This window comes from Pteropus vampyrus, unplaced genomic scaffold (assembly GCF_000151845.1).
Source record: "Pteropus vampyrus isolate Shadow unplaced genomic scaffold, Pvam_2.0 Scaffold213, whole genome shotgun sequence".
NCBI classification, from domain to species: Eukaryota; Metazoa; Chordata; class Mammalia; order Chiroptera; family Pteropodidae; genus Pteropus; species Pteropus vampyrus.
The window spans coordinates 92,195-100,445 of record NW_011888994.1 but is presented as its reverse complement, the minus strand read 5'-3'; the positions used below and the strand labels follow the sequence as shown (position 1 = coordinate 100,445).

General features: G+C 41.1%; 1 non-coding gene across 1 annotated transcript; it reads right to left on the bottom strand.

Annotated features, from left to right (window-relative positions):
* Positions 1–5,490: 5,490 nt before the first annotated feature.
* On the bottom strand, positions 5,491–5,609 carry LOC111747200. Its single transcript, XR_002783434.1, has one exon. It is a non-coding gene; the product is annotated as a 5S ribosomal RNA (ribosomal RNA).
* Positions 5,610–8,251: the final 2,642 nt, after the last annotated feature.

Here is an 8,251-nt window from a genome sequence, read left to right as displayed (position 1 = left end):
ATGAAGGTGTGACAAATAAGAAGCTGGAATCAACTGACTAAAATTATATGTTTTTTTAAAATTTATTTTTAACCATGTTTGAATAGATGTTTTACCAGATCATTCTTTCATTTTGGCACACTGTACTCACTAGAGATTGGTATACTGAGTCACAAACAAAATAATGTCTTAATCAAATTGCTTTTTGGAATTTAAGACATAGTTTCTTAAATATGGAATAAAGCACTGTCTCCCCTCTTCTGGCTACAGTGAAGAACTAATTACAGAAGAATCTGACAGGATTCAAGATTAAATCCTAGAGATCTGTGCAGCAAAGTGCCCCTTATTGTCAATACTATACTATGTGCTTAAAAAGTTGCCAAGAGGGTAGGTCTTATTTCAGGTGTTCTTATCACAATAATAATAAATATGGTTAAACTCCAAATACTGAGAGTAACATCTTCTACTTGCTTCAATTTCTACAGCCCCAGGGTCTGGGAGTAAAGGAGCAGAGCTCTGTGTGTCCTTCTGGAAGGATTTGGAGAGAAAATACAATGAAAAATAAAGGAAGCATTTAACTTCTTGACCGTATCCAGCAACTATGACATTATAGTTAAAAACTCAAGATATACATCTTTATACAGTTGTTCTTTGGAGTCCATGGGGGATTGGTTCCAGGACCCCCCATGAATGCCAAATCGAGGCTCAAGTCCCTTACATAAAATGGTGTAATATTTACATATAGCCTATGTACATCCTTTAGTATACTTTAAATCATCTCTAGATTATATATAATACCTAATACAATGTAAATATTATGTAAAGAGTTGTTATACTGTATTATTTAGGGAATGATGATGAGAAAAAATGTCTGTACGTGTTCCGATGTTCGATGTTCAGATGTTCCTATATCGTAGGCCTAACCATATAGTACACATGAGCAACAACATAACATTTCTTTCCCAAATGTTTTTGATAGCTGGTTGGTTGAATCTGCAGATGTGGAGCTCAGGGATACGGGGATATGTTTTCCTGATGAGAAACAGAGTCAGAAAGAATAAATGCCATGCCCAGGGTCACATAGTTACTAAGTGACGGTGTTGCAGTCTGAACACAGGTTCTTTCGGCCTCCACTAGACTATTAGACTACCTTTGTCTTTCTACCACCGTGTGTCCAGCCCCCAGCCTAGCACACAGTAGTAACACAATACATATTTATAGAACGAATAAATAAATAACTTAATCAATGAATGAATGACTCTTCCAACTATCTCACAAAGAAATTTCCAAGGTACACTCATTGCTCTGTACTTGCTAAGGTAAGAAAATCGACCAAAGAATTTAAAATAGGTTTTCAACTTGAGCAAAACCTAGATGATTTGCTTTACACTATCTGGAAAACCCCATTTCCAGAACATTTTGCTTAATCAGGATGAAGAAGGACCACGTTCAGAGCCATGAATTAGAAGGAAGTTCCCCCAAACTTCCAAACGAGGACCTCCATTAGCATATGATGAGTGAAACTTTGCATTAACTCGGGTCTCCTTGGAAGCACAGACCATTCTAGTTGTGAACTAATCAGCATCTCTGTGCTTTTCCTCTCGAGATAAGAAGTACTACATCACCCAAAGAGGAAGTCACCCAAAGGTGAGGTAATTTATTTCTGCTACTTGGTGATTAATATGTCTGTGTTCCTTCGTACTACAAACGATAAGACTTAGGTAATGGAAAACCAGAGCACAGCTCCCCAGTGGGAAGGTTCACAGTCAGCGGTGGGTTGTTAATTCTGACACGCCGGCACAAACCCTCCTGGCCTGTGGTCAGGTAGGTAAGTCTGTTCTCCAACTCTATGTAAAAATACCTTTATGACAGACAAACTAGGAATTTCCTAAAAAACCCACCCTTAAATTATTTTGTTTGTTCTAATACTTAAGTCTGGAGTGAGGAGTCCACACAGAAATTAAATTAATGCTCACAGGTAATGCATATAGAATCACCTATAAATAATAATTAATGCCCATTTATAGTCACACATGGCTTGCAGAGTGCATTGAAGCCTCAATATCACGCTGTGGTATAGACACTATTGTGATCCCTGTTTTGTTAATGAGGAAGCAGGGGTAGCGATTGGACTTTAACTCACCCAAGAACCCACAGTTAATAAATGGCCAACTGCAGACCCCAGGCTTTCTTATTCAGAACCTGTGTTCTTCCTGGTTTGTGGGCCTACTGACCAGCAAACTTTTTCATGCAGCCAGCAAGCAGCTCCTGAATACAGAGTAGCTTTTTGCCTTCTGTAGTTTCTCAATCGATGGATGTTAAAATTACAGCTCTTATTTAAGTGATGTTCTGCAAAATTGTTTACATGGAAAGGGTTACTTATACTTGGTAGTAATTATAAATCTCAGGAAAAAAACTTAGAAGTATAAGAAAGGTGATTTTATTTTTAGAACAGAACTTAATTTTTATTATAAACCCTTAATCTGCTGGTTGGTGGAAACTGAATTTGCACCATTGAAAGGATCCCTTTCTTGCTCCCTGAGATTGTCTCCAAGTTTTAAAGTGCTTTTAAGGAGCCAAAAAGTTCAGGAAAGAGGCCTATCTGGTCCCCACCATCTGGTTCACCCATGGCACCACCAAAAAACAATCATCACTCCTTCTGATCTTCATTAGGCGATTACTGAGTCATCCCGACGTCCCTGCCCGCCTCAGTTACCCCGTGTCATTTTGCTGTCCTGTTCCATGCTGGAAACTCTGCTAGGTTGTCAAAGGCCCTTTCAGGCTGCACACACCACTCAGCCTTTTTCCTCTGAGGTCTTGCCACAGTCCCAAGCTCATTCTAGGAGCAAGGGGGGAGCAAGGGAAAATTATAATAAAATTACATGCACTTAAATATGTAAATGCCCTAGCACAACTACACTAAAAGACATTATAAAGGAGCCAGACAATGGCACGCACATGCAGAATCATGGTGACCATGCACTTCCAAATGTAGACTGAAGCTAGTTACTATATGGGCCATTCCACTGCCATGACTCACATTATATCAGCAACACGACTTTACAAAATGATGATCGAGACTTGCTAAAGTCCCAAACAAAATAAAGAAGAATTGTGCCTCAATTTTCACAGTAGCCCCACTCCCGGATAATTCAGTGACTATTAAAACACCATAAAAAGACTACACATTTATAAATAAAGTAGGAGAACTTCCATTCCTGGCTAGGCCAGAGTAAAAGGAACCAGATTTCCTCTCCCAAATTAAACCAAAAAGCACATGAAACAATGAGCTCAACACATTGGTTCATCAGGCAATGGAAGCCAACCTTACAGGCCGAGGTCCAACCTCCCAGCCAGACCTATTCCTGCAGGACCTCCATTTAAAACATTAAGTACATCCTTTCTTTTTTGACTGAACGTACAGGTATATATTTACAGTTTACTCAGTGAAGCATCCCACAGATTATCGTGATTGATGTCAATGTTGATCTTGCAGATAATTTTGGCTAAAAGTGATAACTGTAAGCCCTGATAAAGTTCCCAGAACTCTGTCCTAATTAAACTGTTTGTCATAATTGATAAGATTATACACTGTACTGACCTGAGAGGTATGAGAAGGCACCATGTATATCACGTAAGCCAAAATCCAACTATAAACATTCATTGAGCACCTGCTATGTGTCTAGTTATGGAGGGTCAATAGGACACACATTCAGGGAGCTTGGAGACTAGTGGGTGTTCTACTTCGTCTAAGGATCCTGAATGAACAATAAGATCACCCCATGTCAAACATCTCAACTTCCTGTGCAGCGAAAGATAGGGATGTCACATAGCCTATGGACATCAGCCTGGGTGGCTCCAGGGTATAGACGGTGAGCCCTCTCTCCTCCTCCTGGGTCCACACTCAGGCACATGTTTGTAGACCCAGGTGTAGCCAGCTTACACTAGTGCCCAGAACTGAGTGTGAGGAGCCATCACATCTCCAGAATCTGGCCCGTTTAAAACATCTGTCCCCAGGAATCAGCACATATTTTATACTTTCTCTTTAAACTCTTGATGTTAATAACCCTTAACCGGCACTTCTCTAACTTTAATGTGCATACAAATCACTTGGGGATCTTGTTAAACTGCAGATTCTGATTCAGAGGGTCCGAGGTAAGAACAGAGATTCTGCATTTCTGACAAGCTCCCAGGTGATGCCCATGCTGCTGAGCTGCCGGCTACACCTGAGTAGTGAGGCCTTATGAGATAGTGTCCTAGAAGCCGTTGGTAATCACAAAATCGCAAAGACATTGCCATGAGTTATATGAACAGCTCTTCAACCCCCTGGGACTATGTCTCCTTGGAGGTGAGGTTAGCCCTCCTTCCTTAGTTAAGGAGAGGTACACATAAATAAATACATTGTAGGCAAATTGCAGACTTTCTGGGGAGATCATGGAAGCCTTCAAGGAGGTGTGAGCCTGCAAGGCACTCACACGAGCCATGCTGAAAGGGTAACTGGAAAGGCATAATTGAACATCTATTAGAGAGAGTATTCTGACTGCTGTGCGGGGAGCAGAGGAGGTAGGCCAGGACCAGGGAGACAGGAGGGCCTGGACTAAGCAGAGAGCAGAGAAGGGGGTTCCCCATAGCCTGCCGAAGCAGTGCCTGGTACCTTCGACTGGGGCAGTTGTGGGAGGGAGAAGATGGTGGGCATAGCTGTGCACATGCTGAGGCTGGGTGAGGTTAAGGAGATGTCCAGGAGATGGACACCAGTGGTCTGAAACTGGAGTTTGACCTGGAGGATGAATGGTGTGAGTGGGGGTGGGGGTGGGGGTGGAGGTGGGTGCGGGGAGGGCAGCTGGAGGTGTGGTGAGACACTGGGAAAGCTACACTGAGTGTTTCTTTGGCTGTGGATGCCCTTTCCAATCAGTGACAGCACCAAATATCTGTTAAGATAAGAATATAAAGTCACACGGTTGTTTATGCTAGGCACTAATAAAGGCCGTGATGAGAGCATCGAGCTTTTAAGAATGTTCTAACCAATATCCAGATAATCATGGAAATACTAACCCTTAAAGCACTGAAATTATTTTAAACTTTGAATAGAGTTTTAAACTATTGACTAGAATCTATAAAAATCTGCATTCATTATTGTGTAGCAAAGCCAGAACTAGTTGGCAATCAGTCTTTATGCTAATTCACACAATTAGGTACTGCACTATTATTAAATGCAAATGACTTGAAGCAATGAAAAAAGTCAGTTTATTATTTTTAAAGGAGCCAAACCCCCTTTTCTCAGCAAAACCAGTTTGTACAATGATTATTCCTGCTGCTTTATGTGTTATTTTCCAAAGCTTCTACATAATAGATTTTATTTTCATGGATACACATTTCTTACTGGTGTTTATTTTTAAGTTATAATTTCTTTTTTTTTCTTTTTAATTTTTTAGGCAAGGCAACCCTTGGTTGACCTCACAGATTGCAAAGACCTTGTCAGCTTACAATCTCTTATTTTTTTTTAATTTTTTATGCCTACAGCACCTGGTCTTCCTAGGTGGTCTCCCATCCAAGTACTAACCAGGCCCGACCCTGCTTAGTTTCCAAGATCAGAGGGGATCGGGCTTGTTCAGGGTGGCACGGCCGTAGACTTAAGTTATAATTTCAATAATCACTGTGTAACTTGAGATATATAGATTATCTTTGGAAGAATTTATTTTGATTATTAATAAGGGAAATTTATTCTCAGGACTGCATACTCTAAGATAAGAAAGAGAAGCAACATTTTCTGTCTTTCTTGACTCGTGTGGAATAAGAAATTCCAGCAATTTGACTAAATTTACTGCACTCTGATGTTTATGTTTTGTCTCTTTTGATCAAATGGCTCTTCCATTGACACTTATGCCCAGCTAAGCTGACATTGTACAGAAGAATTAATTTTAATTATTTCTTAAATTTATTCCACATATATTTAGTGAGTACATATTAGTATCCAAATTGGTAATTAAAAGAAAAGTGACCACTTAAAATAATGACTATCATTTGTATTATTTTTTACATGCACACTATCATTTAATTCTCAATATTCTGTGTAGAAATTTTTAAAAAATTATCTCGATAGCAAATCTGAGACTCCAGCCAAGGTCACCTGCTGCATGATGACAATTGCATAGATATTCTAAAGTGAAAAACAGGTTTTTTTTTTTTTTTAATGTTCGAGAAAAAAGAAAATATTTAGAGTTGACTAGCAAAGACCATTAAATAGCTAGTTCATTAGTCACTTCTTGGACACTGTAAATAGAAATGAAACCTGAAGAAAGCTGAGCCACCATGGGGCTGGTCTCAGCAAAGTATTCCAACCTCAAAACCCGTGAATCTAGCTCCAAAAAAGCCTTTTAACTTAAGGTAAGTAGTCTCTTTGAGAAGCAGCAAAGGGAGGACCACATTGCATGACACACAGTGGACCATTCTAAAATCTTTTTTCTGAAGTTCCCCTCATTTCAGTGTCTGCTACCTGAAAATTGCTCCTCCCCAAACACTTTCCTCAGTACCCCTTCTCAGCCCCATTCTGTCCCTTCGCTGGCCACGCCCACCCGTAGTGCCTTCCAGAGTTCACGTCTGTCCATGGTCACTCCATGTCCTTTCTAATACGATTCAGTTTAGCCTCTCGGTTCCCTCTAAGGCTCTTCCATAGTAACCCCTGGTCAAGACAGCGATGACCAGGAGACAACACAGAACTCAGGCTGAAGATGGTGGGGGGTGCACGTGTACACGAACTTCTGCTGTCCCTGTCACGTAAACTTAACAGTTTGTATCCCCCCAATGGCTTCCATCTCCTTTCCTTATCCACAAAGCCCTGTTTATCTGGCCTCATCTCCACTCCAGCCACACAGAATACCTTGTTCATCACCAACCACTCTCTAGCCTCAGGCCCTTTGCACTTACTCTCCTTCCATCAAGAATACTTTTCCATAGATAGCCAGATGATCAGGTTCCTCCTTTTATTCAGGTCTCAGAGTTAGTGAGGCTATCCCTGAGCTCCTAGCCTAAGATAACAAACAGCTCCTCTCTCTACATCCTTTTGCTTTGTTTTATTTTTCTTCGGTACCCTTATCACCACCTCTTACTGTTATTTATTTGTTTGTTTGTTTATTCATTTGTTTATTTGTTTATTTATATCTCCCATTAGGAAGCAAACTATGAGGAGAGAGACATTGTCCATTTTGCTCTCTGCTGAATCCTCAGCATCTAGAATGTTGTGTGGTACATGGTAAATGCTCAATAAATATTTGTTCAATGGATGGATAGCAATTATTTATCAACGCCTTATTAGAAGGCTGATAAATCCTTCAGATAATGAAGAACAGAGTTTCCTTTTGAAACTCGACAATAATTACTTGCGGAGTCACATGTTTTCTAACTAACCTCTGTGTTCCATAAGCTCCTTCGGCTGTTCTTGTGATTGACTCTGCACCTCTCTGTGGTGTCTTCTACCCACCGCCTACCTCTCCTGTTGCATATAAAGTCCAGGGTTTCCTGTCCAGTCTCCAACTCAAGTTGCTTCATCTCTTTGACCCTCCTAATCCTTTACTCCCCAAAATTTCCAGTGTTCACAGGCTCCGTCCTAGTTGATGACATGTCATTAGCTTCCAGAAACGTCAACTGCTTGTGAACCCCCAAGGCACTGGTGTCTTGAAACACAGAAGACTCCAGGGCCCTGGCCTTGCCAGCATCTCTGATGTCTGTGAGCTGCAGGAAGTAGCAGTACTGGAGGCTTTGGTATACATGCAAACCAAAATTACCAGGGTATTTCTGGTGAGCAAGAAAATGGGCTCCAAGGTAACTGTGTTTAAACGCCAGCACCCATGAGGAAATTGTTGCCCCCAGAGAATCCCTGATGCCTCTCACTTTCCACTTTCCTGGAGGTAACACCACCAATAATGAGCAAGAAGCAAAACATCCTGTGTAGCAAAGAATTTCCTTGCCCAAAGGGAGGTCTGGCCCTTTCTCTTGCTTCTGAGAGGTAATCTGTGTCGGACTGGATATTCTATCTTTGTTTAAGGCACAGCCTGCACACGCTAGATCTTAGGGTAAGACTAGCCACAACCGATAGTTTTAGAGTGGGAGCCGGCTATGCCAGAATGACCAACAATGTGACTGTTTGGGGGCTTTAGCTGGAGACTGAGATCGACCGGTGGACAGTCAATCAATCAGTTATGCCTATGTAATAGGGTCCCAGACAAATCTCCAAACATCGAGGCTCAGGTGAGCTTTCCTGGTTGTATTCTGTGTG